Below are 16,420 nucleotides of genomic sequence, written 5' to 3'. Positions count from 1 at the left end.
ATTATTAGTCCAAACGTGTTAGACCTCTTTTATTAGACCTAATGTCATTTTATTGGACCTTCTGTCATTGGACATAATTTTCTTAGTCTTACTGATAGCAGATCGTTCCAAAGACTTTAAGAGAGGGGGAGAAGTCGGAGCTCTCACTCCCACATCCCAGCACTCTTACTGGGATCTTTCCTCTCTCTCTCGAGATGTTTTAGTAAATGGATCGGACTGAATGAAGTATTAATGGTGGTCATAGTACTGGTGGTTGTTGTAGTAGTGTTTTATTTAACACTCTCAACTGCCGTGGTAGTGCAGAGTATAACTTGAACGTGAACAGGTAATGGCTTGCACATTTTGTCTGCAATCTTCTATCAGGAACAGGGTTCTTATCCACGTCGTAATGAAACCATGCTAAAGATTTAATGGGCGCCATAGCACATAGTAAGAACCTCATAGTGGGAGTAAGTGAGCTAGCTAGGTACAAGTGGAAGCGTAGACTAAGGGAAACATTTTCCTTACGCGCAAGTATGTTTCACGAGATAACGAATGACCTACAAAATTTATCACAGTCATCCGAGTTTGAACTCGGGAATCTCGGATCCATCTGACAGCTTGTTAACCGCAAGAACATAGAGGACGAAAAAAGCGAAATGCATGCTCTTAACATTTTTCAGGTATGCATTAACTTATATACAGGGTGATTCACGAAAGAAAGCTATGACTATAGAATGTGACGATTGAAGTCATTTTGAGGAAAAAAAAGTTAATATAAATATGGCTCCGATTTCGAGTGATTACAGAAGTATGACTATTTTAATTTACAAAGATAGCTGCATTTTCACAGCTATAAATAATATTTAGAGAATAGTAGCTGGTAGCCAGAAAATTTACACGATGTGTTCACAGTTACATACTACTTAGCAGTAATACCGCAGTCTAGTATATACAGTCACGAAGCTTGAATTGTTGAGGGTGCTATTTCGCATTGTCTGTGATTAGGTGATAGTAGTGATCCTAGTAGTTGGCAACTATCTATGGATGCATATTCCCTACGTATTGAGCTTCGTGACTGTATATATTAGACTTATTGTGGTCTATGATAATGCTTACAATAGATTTTAAAATGTGGGCTTACTGTCCTCTGCAGCAATGCACTTTTGCGCTCGCGTTTGAATCGTGCGCGTAGCTCGATCCAGTTCTTTTTGACTGTCTCTTATGAGTTCTGCGAAGTCCAAAATGCCATGGAATAATGAGTCTCTCGTATTTATTTCTACTTTTGCCTTGTAGACCAGATCTTTCATCAGGCAAAAATCTAAGGGAGCTAGATCTAGGACCTGGGCGCCAGTTTTTTGGGCCACTCCAACCAAAATATCGTCTATTCCAACACTCGTTGAGATAACTTCGAACTACACAGAAAAATGAGGGGCACGCCTTATTGGAAGTACATACCACGTCCTTTTGCCTAAATTCACGTCTTCTAAAAACTGCGACAGTATATCTCGCAGAATGTCCTTTAAGACGATCGCCCAAAAATAAATGGACCGACAAGTTTATAATTCACACCACACCACACCACACCACACACACCACACCACACCACACCACACCACACCACACCACACCACACCACACCACACCACACCACACCACACCACACCACACCAAAAAATATTGGAAATTATTGTTTTCCACAGCCTCATCAGGATTTAACTAAGGCCTCGCATGCGAGTTTAGTTTAATGTTGATATCTTCACTGGTAAATGATGCTTCAACAGCAAACAAGATGTAACGACACAACTACCGATGATGATTTGGCCAGTTACAGAATCCATGTGTTGGGAAGGATATTCTGATTCGACGTGTTGAACACGTTGTACGTTCTTTCTTTGTGTAACACGAAGACATATAAAAAGCCTTCACGTACGAGGACTACGTTGAACCATGAGAACAATGTTATCTTCATCATCAGCATTTTGTTGAGCTCCATGTTCAGTTTTCTGATTAGCACCAAGAAGAGAACTTGTACCACGCAAAGTCTGGAATACACTGGTAACATTCTTCAATAGTCCGCCGAGTTAGCTCTGTGGTAGCGTATGTGCCTCCAGACTAGCCAGCCGGGTTCGACTCCCGGCGGGATCAGAAATTTTCATGTATAACACACACACACACAGATATATATATATATATATATATATATATATATATATATATACATATATATATATATATATATATATATATATATACACACACACACACACACACACACACACACACACACACACACACACACACACACACACACACACACAGAGTGTTTTTCCGAGGTGGTGATGGCGAAGGGCACATATATCAATTTGAGATAAGGAACCACGGTCCTAAACTGACGAGTCAAAAGTTATAAGCAAAAATAGTTGTGTTGAAATGGAATTGTAATTTGACACCACGTGCCCTCCTTCCCTTAACCTTTGGAACAGTCGTGGAAAGGTGGTATGGGCCGGATGTCTCCTACGTGGGTACTTGTCCCGTTACAATCCATGAGCTTGTCTACAGTTCCCATTGGCTCATCCGTATTCGAAAATCAAGTCTGCTTATTCCGCTCTCATGTACTCCTCCATTTCAATAGGACTGATCGACTGGACACTGCAACTTGTACACATACACTGCTATCTACAGACGTGCATATCAGGACCCACCATGTCCGTTACACATTACGCTATCTGCATTGCTTTAGTGTAGTTTCCTGTCCCTACCCCTCAACCAGCGCACTGAATGGAATACTGTAAGTAGACAACGTAAACAACATCAGATGAATACAGTATGTGTAAGATATACAGATAAATACACATAAATAAGGTGTACAGAGGAATAAAATTATTTCATATCCACACAACTTTTTTTGTTTGTAACTTTCGACTCGGTCATTTCCGGACCAGGGTTCTTTATCTCAAATTGATACATGTGCCCTTGGCCATCATCCCTGAAATTTGTAACACAACCTCGGAAACACTCTGTATATATATATATGACAGTCGTGCGAAATTGTTGTCTACATGCGAGTGGACTCCCGTCAAGACTTGCTCCAAATTTTAATTCCGCATCTGTGTAGTCTTAGACACAAAAAAATAACCGATCTCCGATGTTTGTGTAAGACCAGCTATGGACAGCGCCTGGTTCACATGAGAAAAATTCTGTCGTATTTATAACCATTAAGAGAAGAATTTTGTATTGCACCTAATATACTTCTTGCAATAATTATATCTTTGTTATACATTATTTGTAACACTTGATCTATAAACATACAAATAAAAACTAAAACAAAAATGAAAAAAAGAGCGAAGTCTTAGTCTCGTAACCTCTCGCTAGTCACATTATTCATAATGGATTCGAGGAAAGAGTATTATTCGAAACATTGACAACAAATTGTTAGAACTCTACCGCTGCAGAAGAAATTAGTTCATGTGTGAACCGAAGTCTTCCGAAGAGAACTTATGGCAGCGGATAAGTTTTTGTTTAATATGATGGAATTTCTCTCTTTCGGAATAATAACAGTAGGCCTACTGTATTGGATATCACAAATTATTTTTTGAACAAATAGGTGTACTTCTCAATTCTTTTCTTATTTTTGAAATTATTTCATAATGTCAAAAAACTAAGAGTTCATGTCAAACATGAACTCATGGTGCACGAAGCCAAATTCTACAAAAGAAAAGAAAGGAGAGATTGCATAGACACGTTGCTTTTGAGCGCCCAATTGTTTATACGCCATTTTTGGGTCGTTTCTCCTCACGTTCTCCCTAAGCCACTTCAAAAGTAATAAAAGAGCTTGATTTTGCTGCCTGCCCTGACAAAACAAATTCTTTATGAGCAATCGTATACGGAGTAATTAACGAAGAAAGGTAATAAATTAAAGATATGGTTCTCTGCAACCGTTTCGAGTGAAAAAGTTCATATGATTTTATATATATATATATATATATATATATATATATATATATACACACATACATACACTATTTGGAAATAGTAAGAAGTTATAGCCATTCATTTCTTAAAAATGAAAACATCACTCTACCCCTTCGGTACCTATGATATCCAGTGCCATAGTCTTGTTCAAACATTCAAACATTACTCTTAAGTCACCAATGTGTGAGAGCACGTCCTATTCAAATGAAGATTCAGTAGCTACGCTCGCATACTGGATGTCAAGGTCAAGGATAAATTAAAGCCAATATTGGTCACGCTACTATACATACGCAAAATGTATCAGTTGATTAAATGTTAACGTGATAACAGTAGCCTAATTATGTGCTATACTTTCAACATACCTTTTATAAATATATAATATAGAATTATGAATATAGAGTTATGGTATATCTTTATGAATTTTCGATGAAAATTCGATTGCTGCTGTCGCTGAATAGCAACGATATTTCCCAAGTGGGAGTATTTCATATTGAAGAGGGTAGGTCTATGCATTATGTATGTATGTAATGCCTACCCACTTCACTTTACGTGATTCGGGTTCCGCACATTGCGGATATACACTAGCTACAGAAAGTTTAAACTCACCTTTAAAAATATGTTAATTCAACATTTTATGATACTCCTTAAGTAAAAATAGTTGAGATCAATTACTAATTTTATTCTGCAACAAGCTTCAGTGCATGTCCTATGAACTTCATACAAATCACGCACATAAAACATATTTTAAGACTGAGAAATAGTCTTTTTTCGTGAAGTAAGAAAATGGTTCAAATTTTGTGTTCATCTATAAGACCATCTCTTGCTTTGATGACAGCTTTACAAATTCGGGGCATCCTTGCAATCAGTTTTTGTAACACCTCTGTAGTTATAGAGCTCCAGACCGGCAAAAGACACTGCCACAGCTCATCCACATTAGTAGTTGCCGCTTGATTTGCTTTCCTTTCAAGTTCCTCCCAATTGGTGACAAATCCGGGGACTGGGGCGGTCAGTTCATGTATTTTCGGATTACTGCTGTTACTTTAATACTGATATGATTCTTACACATCTTTGAAGTATGTTTAGGGTCGTTGTCTTGTTGGAGAACAAAACCACGTCCTATAAGTCTTGTACCAGATGGCACAGCATGAAGCGAAAGAATCCAATGGTATTTTTTTTTTCCAAAATACCAGCCACTTTTACTAAGTCTCCAACTTTATCATTCTCGAAACACTCCCGCACCATTACAATATCATCTCCGTGTTCCACAGATGGGGTGAGACAACTCCCCAGCATTCTTTTCCCAGGACAACAGCGGACTAATTGCTAACTATTTGAAGCAGATTTCTCGTATTTGGATTCATCCGTCCACAGGACATTTTTCCAGTCGTCCATGGTCGAATTTTGATGCTCCTTGGCTCATTGCAACCTTTTAAGCTTGTGCTGACGGGTTAGCAACGGTTTCCGCACAGCTATGCGACCAAACAATGAAGTTGCATGCAGGTGACTTGTTACTGTTGACACTGATTCTGACTCCTCCCTAGCAGTATTTATTTCACTGCAATTGGCTACTGCTGAACGTTGTCTGTGACGTTTGTCCAACAATATAATCCTGTTGTCTTCAACTTTGATGTTTTTCTTAGATGCCCATAGCATGGTCGATGAACTTAGGACGCAGTCTCTTCTCTGCGCTTCAATGCAGAGCGAACACTATAGTCAGAAATGCCCAATTTTTCAGCAATTTTTCTGTTTGATCGTCCTACATCTTTATATGCACATGCCATTGCTCTCTTTTCCTCACTCCGATTGACTTTTTTCCCAAATCTTGCTTTATTAAGACACTTAATACTGCACTAATAAGTTTACTACACAATTAAAACTATAATGAAAATTCATACACTAGGCTATCGTCAGAAGTGATCAACATGACTTTAAAAACGGACTGACTGCACCACATGCTTTGGGAAGTGCTCTGGAATACTCTAGATCAATCATTTTTTTTCACGAGCCATAAGAGGATAGGTCGTGATGTATAAACAAACAATACCATATCACAAGATAAGGATCAATAGAAGAGTACAGTCACAGGTTAAAAATGATATAACACGTTAAATGTGTACAAAAATATAGTAAGAAGGCTCAATCAACTTGTAACAGAGCACTTTGTTACAAACTTTACAGTATTTAATAGGAAAAATAATTTTAGTGGAATAAATAACATTACAAACAAGTATAAAGCAAAATATAGCAAGCGAGTTTAAACTTTCTGTCGCTACTTGTGTTCTAAGAGAAACTTGTACAATAAGGAAGCTCCAAATTTTATTTCCGTATCTGTACATAGTCAGGTCGATATGAGGATTCTGATGGTTGTTACATAGGCTACTTCTTATACCAGCTATAGCCTATTTATTCCTTTTCATGTAATGTGAACAATATGTTCTCCTAAAACCATATTATCATATTAATTGATATATAAATTACAAATGTGCGTAAATCTCTTACAGTCATAATCAGTTTCACTCTTTGTCCGAAATCCAACAGGTCCCACTGAACGTTCTACTATTGACATTCTGACCATCTCTTAAATATTTGGGAGGGACATTCTTCAACTAGCACCGGAACACTTCCAAGACCTCATTATGTGAGCCCTCGACTGTCGTGAGCGTTTCACAGTGTGTTATTATTCTGGCTGGCACTCCTCTTCGATAATTGAACTTCACCCTAAAGCCATACTTTTTTGCTGGTATCAAATTATATGACAGAGAAAGTGAAATTGAGAGTATTTATGCAATGCCATTTATAATTCTGGGGGAAACTGAGTACTTCGGGAAGTAACTTCACCCTACGGTCTTGTCGCAACAGAGACCACTGCAATCTATGCCAGGGATTGAACCCGAGATAGGTGAGTCATAAGTCAGTGCTCTCTCGCACACCAACAGGATAAGGCGCTGGGGTTGTATTAACATGTTCGATCGTACCTCATTTACTTTATTGTTTATTAGCCAGAACTAATTCATTCATAGTTTTCTTCCCAAGGGCAGAGCCTTCACTGCAAACCCAGCATTCTCCAATCTTTCCTATTTTTTCTCTTTTTCTTAGTCTCCGTATATTATCTATATATATTAATGTCATCTATCATCTGATAAATTATTCTGCTCCGAACTCTTCTCCCGTTCAGCATTCCTTCCAGTGCGTCCTTCAGTAGGCAGTTTCTTGTCAGTCAGTGATTCAACAAATTCCTTTTTCTTTTCTTCATCAGTTTCAGCATCATTCTTTTTTCACCTACTCTTTCCAACACAGGTCCATTTCTTATTCTCTCTGTCAATTTCACACGCTTAATAATTCTTCTCCGTATCCACATTTCAAATGCTTCGATTCACTTCTCTTCACTTCGTCGTAATATCCATGTTTCTGCCCTCATACAATGCCACACTCCACACAAAGAACTTCACTAGTTTCTTCCTTAGTTCTTTTCTAATTGTTCACAGAAGATGGCCCTTTTTATATTAAAAGCTTCTTTTGCCATTGATATCCTCCTTTAGACTTCAATATACAATTATTACAGTATCAAACCAAAGACCAATGCATCACCTCTCCTTTTTGGAAACCTTATTGAAATTTCAGCTTTGTACGACTACTTCAGTTTTAACTTCCCCGAGTGCCGGATAGCTTGGATGTCTCAAAAAGTGTGAATTTTAAACGCTTACTGCACGGAAACTACAGTCTGATCTATTTGGGTATGGATAATATTAATTTATTATTATAAATTTCTTGCTTGTTATATTATGATTAAGAGATGAGAATTTCCATTATGACAATCAACAATGCATAATCTGAAAGGACAAATTGAAATCGTAGATGAATAAAATGGCTACTACAAATCAACAGCGAGTACAATGTGTTCTTTGGTATGTTCAATTTGAGAGTGTTAAAAAAGTTCAAAGGGAATTTCGACGTGATTATGATGTGCGTAAAATACCTAAATACGATTTCATAATGTTGTGGTATCGAACATTTTTTAGAAAGAGGTTCCGTGTTAAAAAAAAAAAAAAATCAAGCAAGAGGTCGCAGGCGAAACCCAGTACGAGAAGCAGCTATCTCTTGGCTTGGTCTCCAAACTCCCCAGATCTAACCCCTCCAGACTGCTTCGTGTTGGGTTTTGTCAAAGACAATGTCTATTCACAGAGTCCAGGAACATTGATGACCTGACAGTAAAAATTACTCAAGAATTTCAACAAATCACTCCACTTATGTTATGACGGATATGGGCTGAATTGCATCACCGTTATGAGTGAAGTATCTCAAGGAATAACTTCCTGAAATGAATGGCATTACTTATGGTTCACTCTGTATATTTGACTCTGAAGCTTTACGAACTTGAGAACGTAATTGACTGCAGTGGATGTTATGTTGTAGAAGATTTAATTTGTTTCAAATGCATACGAAGGAGAGTGGGAAATAATAGTGCCTTGTGAACGGGGAGAGATTTTGTTGGATTGTGAACATTCCCGAATTATTGGCTAGACGTTTTCAAGTTTAAACGCTACCTTTCATTTTATGTAAATAGGAGAATGACAATAAATTATATTGGAAGTGTGAAAACAGACTAAACTTTGACTGGTTTGGTAACTTGCGAAACGTCACGTGCTCTTTACACGGAAGGAATACAGTTCCGATAATCAGAGCACGACAATTTTTCTAGCGTCAAAAGAGCTCTTATATACGAGTACATAGGCTAATATGATGAGGACAAGTTAGTATCGCAAAATGTAAGAACTTAACATTGTTATGAAATAAATACAGGATATCTACAAAGAAATGCCTCACTTCATCCTGTTCACAATGCCAGAGTAATAAAGATAAGGGAATTTTATTCACAACATGAGTCGTATGAGGTATTAAGTTTACAAAATAAAATCGAAACACTTCGACGTGGGCCCCTGTGGTGGCACATTCCGTTTAAAATGGCCGCCGAAACATGCAATTGGAAGGGCATAAGTATGTGAAAATTGCTGCAAAGTTAATGCTAAAAACTAAAAATGTGGCTTTTTGACCAAAAAGGACTATTTTTCACCTATGTGCACCTTTAAGCATATCACAAAAAAATTCGTATCGTGATGGCTTGTCTTTGGCTTTAGAGCCTGCAGAATCTACACTTTGTATGCATAGAGACGCAACCGCTTTCGAAGGTTCTTATACGAGGCGTATCCAGAAAGTAAGTTTCCCTGTTTAAAAAAACACACACTTTCAGGAAAACATTTATTGGCAACAGGTACAGCAATGTTTCAGCTATTTTTCAACATAGCCACCATCAGAATTGAGACACTTGTCGTATCGTGGGATCAACTTTTGTATCCCTCTGTCGTAGATCTCTGCCGCCTGTGAATTGAACCAGCGTATGACAGACGTCTTCAGCTCTTCGTCTTTGCCAAAACGCTCACCGGAGGACAGGAATTTCTTTAGGTGCAAGAAAACGTGAAAATCGCTGGGAGCAAGATCAGGACTGTAGGATAGATGATCAAACAACTCCCAGCCAAATTCCGTCAAAACGGCTGATGTGCACCGAGCCGTATATGGACGGGCATTGCCATGGAGGAGCACAACACCTGCAGTAAGCATTCCACGCCTCCTGTTTTGAATGGTACGTCGCAATTTTCGCAGTGTTTCACAGTAACGGTCAGCGCTCACTGTTTCACCTCTTGGAAGGAAGTCAATGAGCAGAATGCCCTTCCTGTCCCAGAACACCGTGCACATCACTTTCTGTACCGACAGCGTCTGTTTGAATTTCGTCCTGACCGGAGATCCACTATGTCGCCAATGTATTGACTGCTGCTTGGTTTCCGGGGTGAAGTGTGAAATCCAAGTCTCATCGCCCGTGACGATCCTGTCGAGGAACTCGTCGCCGTCATCGTGATACCGTTGCAAAAATGTGAGTGCTGCTCCTAAACGTTGCATTTTGTGTTCGGGTGTCAGGTTTTTCGGCACCCACCTGGCACACACTTTTTTGAACAGCAGGTGCTTAGTGACAATCTCATGCAACAAGGATCGCGATATCTGCGGAGAATGGCTGCTCAGCTCCGTAATCGTGAAGCGACGGTTTTCCATGATGCACTGCCGCACCAGCTCAACACGATCATCATTGATGAGGGACGGTCGCCCACTGCGCTCTTCATCATGGACACTTTGACGACCTTCGGAAAACTGCCTACACCAGCGACGTACCATCTGCTTACTCATGATGTTCGGCCCATAGACCTGACAGAGCTGCCGATGAATTTCAATTGGCGCAATGCTTTGTGCATTAAAGAACTTTATCACCGATCGAACCTCGCAGGCGGCGGGAGAAGGAATAAGAGCTTCCATCTCGGACCACTGCTGCCATGCTACTGGCACCAGACGGGACCTGTTCGGCTGGCATATGATTGATACGTCATAGATCTGTTACGCATGAGCATTGACACGGCTAATTACGTTTACTTTCAAGGGGAAAAATCGGGAAACTTACTTTCTGGATGCGCCTCGTAGATAGTTACTCGTGACACGAAGTTCCTGTGGAACCTGGCGAATAGTCTCTGCCTGGTCATCGGAGACACGCCCGCCTTCTCCACATTTTTTCAATACGCTCCCAGTGTCCAGAAACTATGATGTACTTTTATCTCTTGGTGTCTGGTGATGCTTTGTTGTAAACACAGTGAAACTCCCTTTCCACCTTAACAATGGACTTGAACTTGAACTCGGAGTCAGTCCACACCTGTGGAGTAACGGTCAGCACGTCTGGCCGCGAAACCAGATGGCCTGGATTCGAATCCCGATCGGGGAAAGTTACCTGGTTGAGGTTTTTCCGGGGGTTCTCCTCAACCCAGTACGAACAAATGCTGGGTAACTTTCGGTGCTGGATCCGGGACTCATTTCACCGACATTATCACCTTCATATCATTCAGACGCTAAAATAACCTGAGATATTGATACAGCGTTGTAAAATAACCCAATAAAATAAAAAAAATACTCGGAGTCATATCTTCTTTCTTCTGCTGAACTGGCGCTGTTTTCGCGCTTCCTGACAACAGCGCCAAATGTTGTCTGTGAGACAATTTAGGCGGAAATTTCAAGTCCTGCCGTACAGAACAGACAAGTCAGACCTGAAAAAAATGCATGTCCTATTATATAAAGACTCCAGAATTAGGGTATTTCGGGGTAGACACCGTATATATTAAATGTGATAAGACGAAATAGTTTACCTCGATATTCAGCAGCTTCATATCAAATTACGAATAACTCAGTGCGATTCTATTTGGTAACTGGAGACGCAAGGAGAAGAAGCGATTTGTAGGAATATTTTCCAGACTAATTACAATATTCTAGGTCAATGATGTCAACGAGAGCGCAAAGGTGCTCGTAGCCAGTATGCGCTGATCAGAGCACGTAAGGCACGCAGGTACAAGTCACTAGTGAACACAAGGATTGTACATTACACATTGAGGAAGAAGTCGTTCAGTAAGTTTCAGGCTGACTAGACTTTTAACTTCTTAGGTAAGTGAAAGATGAGGTGATGCCCATTGTTAATTTGTGGAAATTATTTAGTTACAAAGACAAGCAGTGTCGAACGCCTGAAATTATTAGTTCATCATATAGAATGTTAAAATATTCAATTTTGTTTGTTTTTATTACATTAAATAGTAGTAAATGTATGTCAAGATGTATTGTAGAGCTTCTTCCTCGCAGCATCGTATTTATGTTTACAGAATAAAGTACAAACAGAAGTGTGTGCTGCTAATGGCGTAGACTCGTTACATGTCAGTTACGAGTTGTGTCCATAAATTGTCCAGGTTTTCGTACATAAATTCTCAGTTTGACGATGTTTCTTACCATTACGATATTGTTCTGTCCAGGTGTTTTGAATTTCGTGAATAGTTATCAGAATTCATAATAGAAAAATAGATACAGTCCAGAACTAATTGACTCTACATGGATCGAGGAACTTAACTTTCTCAAGGATATATTCGAGCATCTGAACGTTTTGAATTTGAGATCGCAAGGAAAGAATCGATTAATTTGTGTCGACAGATATTGTTAAAAGCTTTCAGATGAAGATTTCATTGTGGATGTCACAGATCTCACAGCACAATTTTTATAGTTTCAACGCCTTCAGTCACTGAACTTCTGCTCAACAGTGTAAAATATTGCAATGTTTTAAAAAATCTCTGGGAAGAGTTCCATAGACGATTTAAAGATATTGACCTTCTCCAGCCCAAGCTGGATTTGTTCTGTGATCCTTACTCATCAAACCCAGAAAATATAGGCCTACCAACACAGTTACAATTGAATACCTGAATTGACAAACATTCCGAGTCCAAAATTTACCGAATTCGACTTTTTATCTAACAAGTTGTGTTTTACATACATAAACTATCACTCTGTAAAAAGAATATCCGAAGTCCGATTCTAAGCCTGTGTTTTTGGAGCATACAAATATTTATTTCAATACTCATAATACAAGCCTATGTAGTTTCTCTGCAGTTCTGAAAAATTTACTTCAGCGGACTTGGAGTGTTATTCAATTCAGGTCTTCCATTAGAAAGTATTTTGCTGCAGGAAACATTTCACCAGACATAAGAAGGCTGGTGTCCACACCTGTGGAGCAACGGTCAGCGCGTCTGGCTGCGAAACCAGGTGGCCCGAGTTCGAATCCCTGTCGGGGCAAGTTACCTGGTTGAGGTTTTTTCCGGGGTTTTCCCTCAACCCAATACGAGCAAATGCTGGGTAACTTTCGGTGTTGGACCCCGGACTCATTTCACCGGCATTATCACCTTCATATCATTCAGACGCTAAATAACCTAGATGTTGATACAGCGTCGTAAAATAACCCAATAAAAAAAAAGAAGGCTGGTGTCGGCAAAAACCAGAAAATGTACTTCTGAATTACGAGAGAAGTCAGGAATATAAATCTGTTTCTTTCTTTCTTTCTTTTTCTTCTTTTTTTTATACGGCGCTGTATAAACATCTTAGGTTATTTAGCGTCTGAAGGAGATGAAGGTGATAATGTCGATGAAATGAATCCGGAGTCCAGCACCGATAGTTACCCGCATTTGCTCATATTGGATTGAGGTAAAGCCCCGGAAAAACCTCAACCAGGTAGCTTGTCCCAACCGGGATTCGAACCCGGGCCACCTGGTTTCGCGGCTAGATGCGCTAACCGTTACTCCACAGGTGTGGAAAAATTTGTTTCTAGAAGTATGATGGTGCTCATATAAGTAGTACATGATTATTTAACAGTTAACAACAATTAGGCTAATTATACGCCTCATTATGTAAAACTGCTTAAATTAAAGAGAAGCTATGTTTATTATTTGCTATATCCTACTATTTTATAATTAATTGCATTTATTAGAGGAGTAGGGGAGAGTCGGGTAGTATCGGACATCGGGTAATATCGGACAGTGAGTTTCTTTCATCTACCACACGATTATAGTACCTGATTGATATGGTTACGTTTCTGTGATGTCGCATAGAGAAACGTAACCATGTCATTCTGGTACTACTATATGGTGGTAGATGAAAGAAACGCACTGTCCGATACTACCCGATGTCCGATACTACCCGACTCTCCCCTACATGCTGCAAAACATGCTTTTATTTCTTATTTTCTTGTATGAACGTATAGGTCGCGCCAGGGATTTTAGCAGATGGATTTTCTTATTGTGAACTGGAGAGCGAGTTCTCACCGCTGCAAGATCGGCTGTTATCTCTGTCGCAGTGGAATGGGTAGGACATAAGAGTAAACATGCACGCCCGAGTATTTGTGCACTCTGGACAGTCACCTCCAAAAACTAAACAAATATTACAGTAGTCTATATGTGTCTTTGGTATTCCCAAGAAACTTGTTCGATTAAAATGTGTCTCAATGAAACTTACAGCAGAGTCCGTATAGGCCAGTTTCTGTCTGATGCTTTTCCAATTCACTGCGGGCTAAAGCAAGGAGATGCACTATCACCTTCACTTTTTAACTTCGCTCTAGAATATGCCATTAGGAAAGTTCAGGATAACAGAGAGGGTTTGGAATTGAACGGGTTACATCAGCGTTTTGTCTATACGGATGACGTGAATATGTTAGGAAAAACTCCACAAACGATTAGGGAAAACATGGAAATTTTACTTGAAGCAAATTAAGCGATAGGTTTGGTAGTAAATCCGGAAAATACAAAGTATATGATTATGTCTCGTGACCAGAATATTGTACGAAATGGAAATATAATCTGTTATATATATGGAAATATATATGTATATGGAAATATGTTAATCCTTAGTCAATAGATAAGACTGAGTTTTACGAAATACGAACATTAAGGGATGGAAAATGGGAGGCAGTAATGATCAAAATACTGTAATTATACCGATTTATTTTGTTTAACAAAGATTCACTCATAAAATTGGGTTAGACTATTCATCTCATCTCTCAGAATTGTTTCTAAAATGTATAAGGAAAGTAAAAAAATTCAATTTCATGTAGGCTACTTCCTTGAAATAACTTCTTTTTTTTCCGAGCACAGAGGAGAGAGAAAGAAGTCGACGATTTTAAAAATTCACTAAACTATATTTAACTAGAGACGTAAAATTTAAAATGAAGGTTACTCTCTACAATATTGGTTAAACATTCTTAGATTTTTTAAATACCATATCCTAAGGTACTGATGAAAAGGCAGAAGGGAGTGAGAAATCTCATGTCATCCGATCTCGATGAAAGTCGATATCTGGGGATCTTTGCGATCACAGAATACGAATAAGGTATTAGTTAGTCCGACTTGGTCCCTAAAGTGGTGGAGTGGGACAAAAATGGGTGAAAAATTAAATTAGATATCTTAGGGATTTTCGAGACGAAAATTACGAATAATACAATTAGTGCGAATTCAATATGGCAGTTTCAGTACTATGAATTATATTTAAAAAAATTAAACATCGGATATCGCACAGGTAACACATGTACAGTACTTAAGGGGGTATGTAACACCTTTTGATATTAGGCCTATACATTTAGTAAAATCCAAAGTGTAATTTCTACATATTCTGAATGAATGTTGTGCTGGAATTTAACATAGTCATCAGCCAATACCTCTAGATTAATAAACAACTTTTTAGAATCCATAAAATACAGTATTTATTGTGAATGGTAATTATATTTTTCAATTGGTGCAATTTGTGCAGGGAAAATTGGTTTCTCCGATATTTTGTACGATTTCGAATATTTTAAAATGCTTTCTTCTCTGTTCTATTCACAATCTGCGTGTGAAGAAATTATTGCCCTTGTAATATCCATTACAATCCTATTTATTCTACTCTTATATAAATCTAACTTCCGCAGCATGCAATTTTACCCAATTAACCAAATTATATTTTGATTATTAAGAAGAATCGTAATTTTATTAACTTGAATTGTCGCACTACCAGTAGACGACCCCTAGATTATTACTGGCCAAATCTTGTATATTGATCTGGTAAGGGTAGGATTTTCCTTTTAATTAAGAATTAATTTAATTTAGAAAACGTAGGAGATGTATTGTAAAATCATTGCGAACGGAAGTCATTTACATTTATTAAGGTATTCTTTGAGTAGGACTGTACCGTGGTGTGTTTCATAATAAGGATAATTGATATGAGCTGCTGTTATGAAAATATGAACGACTCAGAATGTTATCGCATCTCATTCTCGCAGCTTACACAAACAATATTGGCTCGCCTACTGGAAATGTCATCGAGGTCATCTGCCAAAATCGGTGCCTCCGACTAAAACACATTTATTACTGAAGAGTAGTTTAATTCATCTTGCAGTGGTAGGCCTATAGAGCTCATTTTGCTCACCCCTTCTTTTTCACCGCTACTGCCTGCAGAATAAATTCATTGGAACCCGTGAGCACTTGGTAGCACGTAGAGTCTTTCACGTGCTCTGACATTGACATCCCTGTTCTAGGTGAAATGTGTATGTTGTCACTCCCTATCATGGATCGTTTTGCTACTTTGAATGTAAAATATAAGCGATTTTTTGTCGACTTTATGTTCAGGGGCCCACTGTGTATAGGCGCCTAATTTTGGGGCAAGCACTTTCTGCCCCTTATAGAGGCAATAAAATTAACAGAGAGGCGGTCCACCGCTATGGAGTAACGGTTAGCACGTTGACTTTGCAAAGAGGGAACCCGGGGTCAAATACTGGTTGGGACAAGTTACCTTGTTGGGGTTTCTCCGGGGTTTTCCCTGCTGGGTATTTTTCGGCGTTGGACTTCTGACTCATTTCGCCATCATTAATTGACATATCATCATCATTCATACCATAGCCCGAGTTAAGTTCACGTTACGAGGTGTTGTACTTGTACAAGAACGCGGCCTTAGTCTACCCAAGCATTCACAGAATAGGAATGGAAAGCACAATAAGCCTGAGTCTGCAGTGTGAGCTTTCGAGTCCCTCCTCCGTACAAGTAAA

The 16,420-nt window shown here is 38.9% G+C and overlaps 1 protein-coding gene across 2 annotated transcripts in view; it reads left to right on the top strand.

Moving 5' to 3' along the window:
- The window catches only part of LOC138700080 (uncharacterized), a 433,777-nt gene that overhangs the window by 147,537 nt on the left and 269,820 nt on the right, over positions 1–16,420 (top strand). The window lies entirely within an intron of this gene.

Source organism: Periplaneta americana, chromosome 5 (assembly GCF_040183065.1).
Source record: "Periplaneta americana isolate PAMFEO1 chromosome 5, P.americana_PAMFEO1_priV1, whole genome shotgun sequence".
In the NCBI taxonomy this organism is placed as follows: Eukaryota; Metazoa; Arthropoda; class Insecta; order Blattodea; family Blattidae; genus Periplaneta; species Periplaneta americana.
Note: the sequence above shows the minus strand (reverse complement) of the source record. Positions and strands in the feature narration are given on the sequence as shown.